Source organism: Cherax quadricarinatus, chromosome 47 (genome assembly GCF_038502225.1).
Source record: "Cherax quadricarinatus isolate ZL_2023a chromosome 47, ASM3850222v1, whole genome shotgun sequence".
Classification (NCBI taxonomy): domain Eukaryota; kingdom Metazoa; phylum Arthropoda; class Malacostraca; order Decapoda; family Parastacidae; genus Cherax; species Cherax quadricarinatus.
The window spans coordinates 14,833,562-14,846,524 of record NC_091338.1 but is presented as its reverse complement, the minus strand read 5'-3'; the positions used below and the strand labels follow the sequence as shown (position 1 = coordinate 14,846,524).

General features: G+C 41.9%; 1 protein-coding gene across 2 annotated transcripts in view; it reads left to right on the top strand.

Annotated features, from left to right (window-relative positions):
- Positions 1–12,963, top strand: part of peb (pebbled) — a 589,367-nt gene that overhangs the window by 208,108 nt on the left and 368,296 nt on the right. Inside the window, exon 1 of one of the 2 annotated variants that reach the window (XM_070094714.1) lies at positions 3,963–5,107. The exons of the other annotated variant lie outside the window; for it this stretch is intronic. The gene's annotated coding sequence lies outside the window, so the exon portion shown is untranslated. Of the gene's footprint in view, positions 1–3,962; positions 5,108–12,963 lie in introns of those variants that run through there. 2 annotated transcript variants of the gene reach the window in all.

The window sequence follows — 12,963 nt, the reverse complement described above, 5'->3', positions numbered from 1 at the left end:
CTGTAGTCACTGAGGTTATTACACTTGGCATTGTTGATACAAGTTTGCTGTGTCTAGTTTTACACTCGGAAAGTCGGAGTAACAATGGGAAATCCTTTCACCAATCCTAAGTACATAGAATTTTTTTTAACCAAATTCCTGACAATACTTATAGGTACACTTATGTGGATGATATTTTTAGCTTAATGCCCAAGAAGATAGATTTAAACCAAATTCGTACTTGAGTTGAATAGTCTAGTTCCAGCCATAAAGTTCAGTCTTGAAGCTGAACAAAATAACTCACTCACATTTTTCGATGTTTTAATAATTATAAGGAAGCAAGAATTTAAACTCAAAGTATATAGAAAACCAACAAATGTCTGTTTTTATGTATACTATTGTTCGTCACATCATGACAGAGTTAAATATTCTTTGTTCTCTTCCATGTTCTTAAGAGTTCTGCACATTTGCAGCCCAGAGTTCATAGATTAGGAAATACTGAAGATTTATGAAGTAGCATACGACATAAAAAAATCCATAAAGTTTTATTGATAAATCTCTCAAACATGAAGAAATACGTTTTATAATCATATTAAGAACGAGGAAGCATATTCAATCAAGAATATGTTGATTCTGCAATATCATAAATATACTTTCTCTACTTAAGAACTTTAGAACTCAAGTTATATTTAAAAATCTTAATATTATAAACATTTGATTAAAAATTCCCCCCAAAATGCTGATGGCTGTGTCCATAAGATTCCCTGTACAAAATGCAATAAATTTTATTTTTGGGGAAAACTGAAAAGTCTTGAACTATAACAGCATAAATATAGCATTAGAACTGGACAAGATTCTAATGTTGTGTTTGTTCATGTGAGAAGTGTGAATACAAATGTTACTAGGAATATTTGTGAATATAAATGTTACTAGGAATATTTGTGAATATAAATGTTACTAGGAATATTTGTGAATATAAATGTTACTAGGAATATTTGTGAATATAAATGTTACTAGGAATATTTGTGAATATAAATGTTACTAGGAATATTTGTGAATATAAATGTTACTAGGAATATTTGTGAATACAAATGTTACTAGGAATATTTGTGAATATAAATGTTACTAGGAATATTTGTGAATAAAAATGTTACTAGGAATATTTGTGAATACAAATGTTACTACGAATATTTGTGAATATAAATGTTACTAGGATGGTAATGGTGGGTGAAGATGACGGTGGTGGTGATGATGGTAGGTGAAGATGATTTTGATGATGGTGGGTGAAGATGATGGTGGTGGTGATGATGGTGAGTGAAGATGATGGTGGTGGTGATGATGGTGGGTGAAGATGATGGTAGTGGTGATGATGGTGGGTGAAGATGATGGTGGTGGTGATGATGGTGGGTGAAGATGATGGCGGTGATGATGATGGTGAGTGAAGATGATGGTGGCTGAAGATGATGGTGATGGTGGGTGAAGATGATGGTGATGGTGGGTGAAGATGATGATGGTGATGATGATGATGGTGGGTGAAGATGATGGTGATGGGTGAAGATGATGGTGGTGATGATGATGATGGTGGATGAAGATGATGGTGGGTGAAGTTGATGGTGGTGGTGATGATGATGATGGTGGGTAAGATGATGGTGGGTGAAAATGATGGTGGTGGTGATGATGGTAGGTGAAGATGATGGTGGTAGTGATGATGGATGAAGATGATGGTGAAGATAGTGGGTGAAGATGATGGTGGTAACGGGAGCATAAAGCCGTGATGGAACATATATACCACCCCATCTTTTATACAGGCGCAGATAAGTATATTTTATTATGTAAACTGGTACACAGAATTTAAAGGATATATTGATGGTACAGTGTTGGGGTATGCAGTATACAAGGTTGGTATGATACATTGCATATACTCATATTATTTGTCAGCAATTACATTACAAATATCACGTCCAACTCCTCAGAGCTGAGAAACATAACCAAGATACAACAACCATTACCCAACTGAACTGCAAAGCTGCGCTACTGCAACAGAAAATTAGCTGGCCTTTCCGAAGTGCGGAAAGAAATACTGTAGAAAGAGAAGAATTTATTGAATTATACAGAAGCCAGGAGAGACATAGGGAGCTGAAAGCAGCTCATGAAATTGAAAGGAATCCAAAATACTTCTCGTATGACAGATCCTGGACAAAAAAACACGTCCAGTATCGGGCCCTCGCTCAAGCAGGATGGACCATACACTGACGACAGCAAATATGTGTGTGAAATACTGAGGTCTCGGTGAACCATTAATCGGACTAAAGATTGACAGTCAGAATAAATATTTGTGGTAAATAGTTAAAAAAAAAAGAAAAATAATTATTTCATTGAAGAGGCTGAAGATCTCCAACTTTTCCGATATAACTCTAACCTCACTCGACGTCTAGTAAGCCGTTGACAACCTTCCCATACACTGCCTCAGACCCAGACTCGTGGAACTACATGTTCATAAAAACTGCAAGAACCCTTTATCAAGTGCCTTAAATAGTCTATGGAGAGGGAGTCTAGACGGAGGTCATCCCACAACCATTAAAAACAGTAGATACAGCGTCACTCCACAAAGGTGGCAGCAGAGCAATAGCAAAAAAGCTAGAGACCATTAGCACTAACCTTCCACATAAAAAATCTTTGTGTTTAAAAAAGCAGGATCGTAAACTATAACTTGACAACCCAGTGCAACATGGGTTTAGAGCAGGTCGCTCCTGCCTCTCCCAGCTACTGTGCCATCACAACACGGTTTTGGGTACACTGGAAGCTAACAGAATGCAGATGTAGTATACACAGACTTTGCAGAAGACTTCGACAAGTGTGGTCATGTAATAGCCCACAAAATGCGTGTAAAATGGATAACCGGAAAAGTGGGCAGATGATGCGTAAACTTTATAACAAATAGAAAAAATAAGAGGTGTAGTAAACAATAAAGTCAGTGGTTGCCAGTGAAAAAAAAAAACTGTTGCCAGGGCAGAGAATTTGCCCCCATGATTTTTCTCACCTGATATCTAATACAGACAGGGATATAAATCATAGCACCATATTGGAGAACACTGCGAATCACCAAGCGAATCTGTGCTCACTAAACATATGATGTTTAGGGAGGACAGATTTCAGTTACTTTTGGAAAATTTGAGTAAATAGAAACTAGATCAGAGTATATAACTAAATTTAAGCATTAAAGGACTTAGAAGTGACAGTGACCCATCACAACCGCGAGGAAAAATGATGGGGTAGATAATGATACCAATTTAAACATAAGATACCAAGACAATGACAGTCCTTTTTTAAGTCACTTGTGCTCTCTAGGCTGGAATATTGCAGGCGAAATTGCAAATGTAGAGAATCTAAAGAAAAACATAAATAAGTACCTGACCAGCTGGACTGTGGTTTAGAAGTAGGAATGCATGCGGCCAGCAGTAACAGCCTGGTTGATCAAATCTTGATCCACCAAGAATTCTGGTCTTGAACTGGGCCACGGGGGAATTGACCACCCGGAAACATCCTTCAAGTGTCCTTCAAGTGTAAAAAAAAAGATAGAGATTATACATTTACAATTTTATTTACAATATCTCCACATTTACCAAAATAATTTTCACTTGATCTCCTCAGTGGTGGGTTCTTGTTCAAGTTGTTTCTGCAACTTACAAAAATGACTTTCAAACTGGATTAACATGACACGATATTGGGAAAGAATGAATTATTCATTCTGTCTGTCTCTGCCTCCCTGTTCCTCTCTCTCCTGTCCCTCCCTCTTTCTCCCTGTCCTCCCTCTCCCTCTCTCTCCGCGTGCGTCCCTGTGTCCATCCCGCATGCGGCGTGAGTGAGGGAAGGTGAGTAGGTGAGGCAGCAGTCCGCTTGTAGCCACCTGAGGGTACGGTTCCCCTCGCTCCGTCACACCTGGTTCACCTGGACGCGGGGTCAACACCTGAGTCTGGCACCTGCCACCCCCTCCCCTCTCTCCCTTCCCCCGCCGCACTCCCCCGCTCCTACCCCCACCCAGCACACCCACAACACCCTCCCCTGTGTCACCCACAGCTATCCACGACACCCAAACATAAGCTAGTGTCTTCCCCACTCACCCAAAGAAGCGATTTCTCTCGATTTCGTGTGCCCAAATCCAAGACAACCCAAACACGGGTTTTCTAACTGTTTTCCCCACCCACCCAGAACCCAAACGCATTTGTGGAACCCCTGTATACAAACCAACCCAGAACAGCCCAAACACAGGATTCCTTCCAAATACGTGTACCCACAACCGGAGGAGCCAAAACACGGGGCACCTAACACATTTGTGTCTTCCCACCCAAACAAGAGCCCGGAAATGGTGTTTCTCTCTTAAAACGTTTGTGTTGGTGTTGTGGCCGCGGAACTGCTGGAGAGTGTTTTAACGTTGGATACATAGTGGTGATGATACATAGATGAATCTAAACTCGGATACGTTGAGGACGGACTGGATATTACTGCCAGCTTGTTGTGAGTGAACTGCTACCAAGGACTGGTACGCTGACTTGTCTACCTGCCCTTAATGGTCCGTTGTTCCAGTGAGAGTGACCTGTCTACCTGCCTTTAACGGCCCGTTGTTCCAGTGTGAGTGACCTGTCTACCTGGTCTTAACGGTTAAGCCCGTTGTTCCAGTGAGAGTGACCTGGCTACCTGCCCTTGAGGGCCCGTTGTTCCAGTGAGAGTGACCTGGCTACCTGCCCTTGAGGGCCCGTTCTGTCCCTGACTCTCATCTAAGAAGACTAACAGAGGAGCGGTCGTTTGTGTTGCTGCATCAGCAGGTGAAGCCACGCTTCACACAGCAGCAGCAGCAACGCTACCTTTTTAAACAGCATCTGAGGGAATTGCAGCAGCTGCTGCTGCAGCACTGGCAAGCTGGAACAGCGGTGTGGGTCGCACCGTCAACATTAGAGCACCACCAGCATCGCCGCCACCGCCATCAACATCACCACCGAAGCCAGTACCATCTACACAACTAGCACCACCAGCTTCACCATCAGCTCCACCACCACTGCCACTATCACCACCACCAGCACCACCAGCTCCATCAGCAGCACTACCACCACCACCAGCCATAGGGTGTGAGGTAAGTGAGCCTGGTATTACCTCCGTGTCGACTGCTCTTCCCTTAGATACACCTGTGGCCAGCGCCTTTATACTCACCGATTTATACTCACCTATTTTGGGTTACGGGGGTTCGAGTCTCTACTCCTGCCTCCGCCTCCGGCTAGAGTGCAGGTGAGCACCTCTACCTGGGCTAGAGTGCAGGTGAGCACCTCTACCTGGGCTAGAGTGTAGGTGAGCACCTCCACCTGAGCTAGAATGCAGGTGAGCACCTCCACCTGAGCTAGAGTGCAGGTGAGCACCTACACCTGAGCTAGAGTGCAGGTGAGCACCTACACCTAGGCTAGAGTGCAGGTGAGCACGTCCACCTGGGCTAGAGTGAAGGAACTCAGTCTTGGGAATATTACCGAACCTTTTATATCACTTTCAATAATTAGTGAAGAAATAATACGTACAGAACCACCAGAGGAAAGTTGTTACCAATCAGAGTGTCTGGATGGCATCTGAGTGCCTGGATGACATCTGAGTGGATGACATCTGAGTGTTTGGATGACATCTGAGTGTTTGGATGACATCTGAGTGTTTGGATGACATCTGAGTGTTTGGATGACATCTGAGTGTTTGGATGACATCTGAGTTTCTGGATGACATCTGAGTGTTTGGATGACATCTGAGTGTCTGGATGACATCTGAGTGTCTGGATGACATCTGAGTGTGTAAATGACATCTGAGTCTACATGACATCTGAGTCTACATGACATTTGAGTGTCTAAATGTCATCTGAGTCTACTTGACTGAGTGTCTAAATGGCATCTGAGTCTACATGGCATCTGAGTGTCTACATGACACATGTGTCCTTCAGTTCTGGACACAAACATGTCATTGTATCCATACCCTCCCTACCAGTACAATGAGTACCATCCATGCAGTGATCATATCTAACCTGACCTCATTTAACGATGCCTGTAACTCGTATCTCTCAGCTCTAGACAACAGAAGTTACTCAAGCCACCTCATGAGCATGACCAGGAGTGGGCTCCACGCTGGTGCAGGGCACTCGAGGAGTGAGCGAGTCAAGTGGCACTCAGTGACTTAATACTCAGCTTATTATTCGCCGCTAAATCCGCGAGGGTTGTGCAGCGTCTGGGGAATGGGAGGCAATCAGTTTTGATGCGAGGAACGGGAGGGCAAGTCCAGTTCTTGGACTCAAGAGCCCGTCATCAGCTTAAAGACACTTGAGGGATGGATGCAAGTCCTGTTGATAAACAACGGTAACTGTTGTATGTATTGTTGATAACACTGTTGCATGTACTGTTGATAATAGTAATTATTGCATATACTGTTGACAAACAACAGTAACTTGCATGTATTGTTGATAACAGTAACTATTGCATGTTCTGTCGATAACGGTAATTGTTTCATGTACCGTTCACAAACGGTAATTGTTGCATGTACTGTTGATAACAGTAACTTGCATGTACTGGTGACAGCAGTAACTGTTGCATGTACTGGTGACAGACAACAATAACTGTTGCATGTACCGTTGATAAACAACAGTAGCTGTTGCAAGTACTGTTGATAAAAACAGTAACTTGCAAGTACTGGTGATAAACAACTGTAACAGTTGCAAGCACTGGTGATAACAGTAACTTGCAAGCACTGGTGATAACAGTAACTTGCAAGTACTGGTGATAACAGTAACTTGCAAGTACTGGTGATAACAGTAACTGTTGCATGAACTGATGCTAAACAACTGTAACTGTTGCATGTACTGGTGATAACAGTAACTTTTGCATATATAGGTGATAAACAACAGTAACTATTGCAGGTACTGGTTATAACAGTAACTGTTGTAAAGTACTAGCGACAAACAACAGCAACTGTTGCAGGTACTGGTGATGAACAACAATATCTGTTGCAGGTACTCGCGATAAACAACAGTAACTGTAGTATATACTAGTGATAAACAACAGTCTCTGTTGCAGGTATTAGTGATAACAATATTTGTTGCAGGTACTCGCGATAAACAACGGTAACTGTTGTAGTTACTGGTGATAAACAACAGTATCTGTTGCAGGTACTCGCGATAAACAACAATAACTGTTGCGGGTACTGGTGATAAGTAACAGTAACTGTTGCAAGTACTGGTGATAACAGTAACTGTTTCATGTATTGGTTATAAACAACAGTAACTGTTGCAGATACTGGTGATAAACTACAGTAACTGTTGCAGGCACTGGTGAAAACAGTAACTGTTGCAGGTTTTGGTGGAAACAGTAACTGTTGCAGATACTGGTGAAAACGGTAACTTGCAGGTACTAGTGAAAACAGTAACTTGCAGGTACTGGTGAAAACAGTAACTTGCAGGTACTGGTGAAAACAGTAACTTGCAGGTACTGGCGAAAACTAACTTGCAGGCATTGGTGAAAACAGTAAGTTACCGTTATTCATCATTGATGAATAACGGTAACTTCCTGTTAGATCATTGTAAACAAACAAAAGTAACTACCTGTTACATCATTGTAACTACCTGTTACGTCATTGTAAACAACAGCAACTTCCTGTTAGATCATTGTAAACAGTAAATACCTGTTAGATAATTGTAAACAAGCAACAGTAACTACCTGTTAGATCATTGTAAGCAAACAGCAGTAACTGCTTGTTAGATCATTGTAAGCAAACAACAGTAACTACCTGTTAGATCATTGTAAGCAAACAACAGTAACTACCTGTTAGATCATTGTAAACAAACAACTGTAACTGCTTGTTAGATCATTGTAAGCAAACAACAGTAACTACCTGTTAGATCATTGTAAACAAACAGCTGTAACTGCTTGTTAGATCATTGTAAGCAAACAACAGTAACTACCTGTTAGATCATTGTAAGCAAACAGCTGTAACTGTTTGTTAGATCATTGTAAGCAAACAACAGTAACTACCTGTTAGATCATTGTAAACAAACAACAATAACTACCTGTTAGATCATTATAAACGACAGTAAATACCTGTTTAGAGCATTGTAGAAGAACGGTAACTACCTGTTATCTTCTATCTGTTGTGTGCTGGAGTCTTACTGTTGGGTCTTGCAGTGTACTCACCCAGTTGTGTTCTGGGGTGGGGAAAGGAGGTTGTCCAAACATAGTTCCTGACCCAGTTGCCTGGGCTGGCTCCCGGGCTCTGTCGTACCTACTCCTGAAGCTGTGGATGGGACAATATCTTCCGCCGCTTCCCGGCTCATTCCCCTTGATTATCACAATGAAACCTAACACGATTAACTCTCCTTTCTCAGGCGATGTGAGACCCGTGCGGGTTTAGATCTTCCCATTATGCTCGGATTGATTTTTCGCAAATTTACGGCAAAAAAAAATTTTCATCCTTCTGATTCGGCAGAGGACACCTTTGCCGAACCGAACAGGCTAAATTTGATTGTTCGGTTTAATCGGCACGACAATATTATTATTATTATTATTATTAGTAGTAGTAGTAGTAGTAGTAGTAGTAGTAGTAGTAGTAGTAGTAATATAAATAAAATAATAATAATAATAATAATATTAATGTGTCTCTTAAATTATTCCATCATTCTCAGCTCCTGGACTAATCTTGCTGCAGATATTTGGACCTTCTTTATCTTTAACACGGGTTTCATCTCGATCTTCCGGTCTTCCTTCGGTTCTCGGTTCTACCCTCCCATTGACCGAGATTGTTGGGCCACGTTTCGTTCGGTCCCGAAAGAACAAACAAGCGTAAGAAAACTAACGTTAATAAGCTAGACAGGTCGGTTTCAGGGCTTTGCTAGAAGAGTCAGGTCAGGTCAGGTCAGGTCACGGTGTGTACTGAAAGCATAAACAGCAGCACAAATAGAAGGATAAACAGAAGCAGGCAAGCTTAAACGGAAGCAACTGCGTGACTTGTGTGTAATTTCAACAGCAGGATAACATCTGTTAGGTATCCAAGAAGAGCGAGGAATGGGTGAATTTAGAGCTTTTCTTGTGTTAGAGCTGCTCTTATGTTAGAGCTTTTATGTTGGAGCTTTTCTTTTGTAAGAACTCTTATGTATGTGTAGACTGTAGAGCGTCACTTGTGTTAGAATTTCTCTGTTAGAGCTACTCTTAGGGCTCCTGTGTTAGAGCTCTTGTAGAGACCTTATGTTGCATTAGACCTCTTGCATTAGAGCTCTTCTGCTAGAACGCTTGTGTAGAGCTTCTCTTGTGTTGCAGCTTCTCGTGTTAGAGCTCTTGTATTAAAGCTTCTCTTACATTAAAGCTTCTATTCTATTAGAGCTTCTCTTGTGTTAAAGCTTTTCATGTGCTAGAGCTCTGATGTTAGAGCTTCTCTTGCGTAGACCTCTATAAACTCTCAGGAGGATAGCGAGTCGATGTTTCGCTCACGGCATCGATACACAAGACACGGGATGGCTGGTTGATTGGTGAGGTGTCAAGCCTGTCAACTACACCAGGGTCATTGGGGCTGCATGTCACCATCAGTCAAGAACAATGTAATACCTAAAATAGTGATTCAAGTGAGCTGTCAGTGTCAGCACACTGAGAGATATATACCTCTCAGTGTGTATACACTGTTATATACCTCTCAATGTTTATGCACAGAGATATGCATCTCTGTCAGTGTGTATATACACTGATATACACCTCTTAGTGTGCATACACTGATATGCACATCTCAGTGTATATACTCTTGATATACACTTCTCATTGTATATTCACTGATATACACCTCTCAGTGTAAATCAGTGTATTTTCACTGATGTGCACTTCATTATATATACACTGATATACATATCTCAGTGTGCAGACACTGAGTGATGTGCCCCTCCCAGGTGTACATACACTGAGAGATGTATATCTCAGCGTGCATAAACTGAGATATGCACCTCTCAGCATAAATACATCTCCCAGTATATGTGCATCTCTCAGCATATATGCATCTCTCATCATATATACATCTCTCAGCATATATACACAGAGTGACGTGCAACACATCAGTGCATCTCTCATTCTCTCTCTCTCTCTCTCTCTCTCTCTCTCTCTCTCTCTCTCTCTCTCTCTCTCTCTCTCTCTCTCTCTCCCCTACGGGTTTTGAGTAAATTCATGGATTTTGTGTATATACATAGGTTTTGTGTAAATACATTTAAATACATGTTTTTTTGTAAATGCGTGGGGTTTATGTCAATATATTTTCATGTAAATATATGGGTTTTGTGTAAATGCAAAGATTTTGTGTAAATATGATTTGTGTAAAGGAAAGAGTTGTGTCAGTAAATGAGTTTTGTGTAAATGCACGGGTTGTGTAAATACATGAGTTTTGTGAATAGAGGTTGTGTGTAAGTACATGATTTTTTGTAAATACCTTTTGTGTAAAAATGTGAATTTTCAGTACATAAGTTTTGTGTAAATGCGTGTCTACCTGAAGCTTCTCAAGACTAATGTGCATAAAATTCTTCAGGTAGACCCCAAGTAGACTCCAGGTAGACTCAAGACCCCAGGTAGACCTAAGGAAGACCCCAGGTATTCTGAAGGAAACCCCCAGGTAGACTACAGGTAGTGCAAGACAGGTATACAATACCGACAAGATGAAAGTTAAGACACTTGTGCAACATCTGGTTATCTTTATTGTAGACGTTTCGCCATCCAGTGGCTTTATCAATACAGATTCTTGGACATAATTAGAAAACAGAAGAACTATATACAAAAGATGAGGTAAACAGTCCCTCAGTCTTGGAAGTGGTGTTTAGAGCACCGTGGTTGTAGAGATTCTGAAACACAGGGAAGGAGACTGGCGCTTACATAGGCGTCAGTGAATAGGGACGTGTAGCAGACGAGGGCATAGTCACTGGTAGGCGGGATTCCCCAGTGGAAGTAGGTGCCTACCAATGACTGCCCTCGTCTGCTACACATTCCTATTCACTGACGCCTATATAAGCGCCAGTCTCCTTCCCTGTGTTTCAGAATATCTACAACCACGGTGCTGTAAACACCACCTCCAAGGCTGAGGGACTGTTTACCTCATTTTTTGTATATAGTTCTTCTGTTTTCTAATTATGTCCAAGAATCTGTATTGATAAAGCCACTGGATGGCGAAACGTCTACAATAAAGATAACCAGATGTTGCACAAGTGTCTTAACTTTCATCAGACTACAGGTAGACCCTAGGTAGTCTCCAGGTGGATCCCAGGTAGTCTCCAGGTAGATTGAAGGTAGATCCCAGGTAGACATAAGGAAGACCCCAAGTAGACTGAAGGTAGACCCCAGGTAGCCTCCAGGTAGTCTTCAGGTAAACCCCAGGTAGTCTCCAGTCGTTCCGGTTGATGAGTTTCTTTCTCGTCTCCTCAATCATGTTTACAAACATGTGTTCTTTCTTATAGAACAAGATCACTCTCTCCAAGTGGGTAGTGATAGCTTAGGTTTAAAATTTATTCCACTCAGCTCTGGGACTAGTCTCGTTGGAAACCTTTGCAATGTTTCCTGCTTCTCGACATGTTTTATACAATGTGGGCTCTATACTGGCGCTGCATACTCCAAAATGGACTTGACATCGGGCCGTGATAGTCTTCTTGTTGAGATCCTGGGGTTAAATTCTAAAAGTCAGTTCTCAGACTAATACTTCGCCGTGTACAGACCCATTTGTAGTGTTTCCTGGTCTGCTCGTTTTTGTATTCTCATTAGTTTTACGTCGTCTGCAAATAGGGGCACCTCTGACTTGATTTCTTCTGCTAAGTCTTTAACATACACATGAAACAGTACTGGTCCAAGTACTCACCCTTGTGGAACCCCTCTCGTCACACTCGCCCATTTCGATGCCTCCCGGACAATTACTTGCTGTTTCCTACCTTTTTAAGTATTCCTTGATCCTCTGTGACTCCTGTTACTCCTGCCTGTTCCTCTAGCTTTTATCTCATTCTCTTGTGAGGTACTCTATAAAACGTCTTAATACAGTCCACCTATCTCTCTCCCCCACTTGCCTAACCTTTGTTACCTCGTCATAAAACTCTAGAAGATTTATGAGACATTATTTACCATATCAACCCATGCTGGTTGTTGTTTATAATTCCATTCCTTTGCTGCATTACTCTCCTGATAATCTTCTCCACAACTTTAAATATTATGTATGTCAATAACACTGTCTTGTAGTTTACTGCTAACTTTGTGTCCTCTTTCTTTTTAAATATTGAGACTACATTTGCTGTTTTCCAGACCTCTGGCAGCTGATTTGCTTCGGTTGACTTGTTGAATATCACTGCTAGTGGGTTACACAGTTCCGCTGTCTCTCAGAACCCACGAAGATGTTGTCTGGTCCCATTACCTTCCAGATATCTGTCTTATTCAGTAGTTTCTTCACCTCTCCTCCCGGTGTGTGTGTGTGTACTACTTAGCCGTTTGTGGTTGCGAGGGTCGAGTCACTGCTCCTAGCCCCGCCTATTCTGTGTGTGTGTATGTGTGTGTGTGTGTATGTGTATGTGTGTGTGTGTGGGTGTGTGTGTGTGTGTGTGTGTGTGTGTGTGTGTGTGTGTGTGTGTGTGTGTGTGTGTGTGTGTACTCACCTATTTGTACTCACCTATTTGTGGTTGCAGGGGTCGAGTCTTAGCTCCTGGCCCCGCCTCTTCATCGGTTGCTACTGGGTCCTCTCTCTCCCCGCTCCATGAGCTTTATCAAACCTCGTCTTAAAACTATGTATGGTTCCTGCCTCCACTACATCACTTTCTAGGCTATTCCACTGCCTGACAACTCTATGACTGAAGAAATACTTCCTAATATCTCTCTGACTCATCTATGTCTTCAACTTCCAATTGTGAACTCTTGTTTCTGTGTCCCCTCCCTGGAACATCCTGTCTTTGTCCACCTTGTCTATTCCGCGCAGTATTTT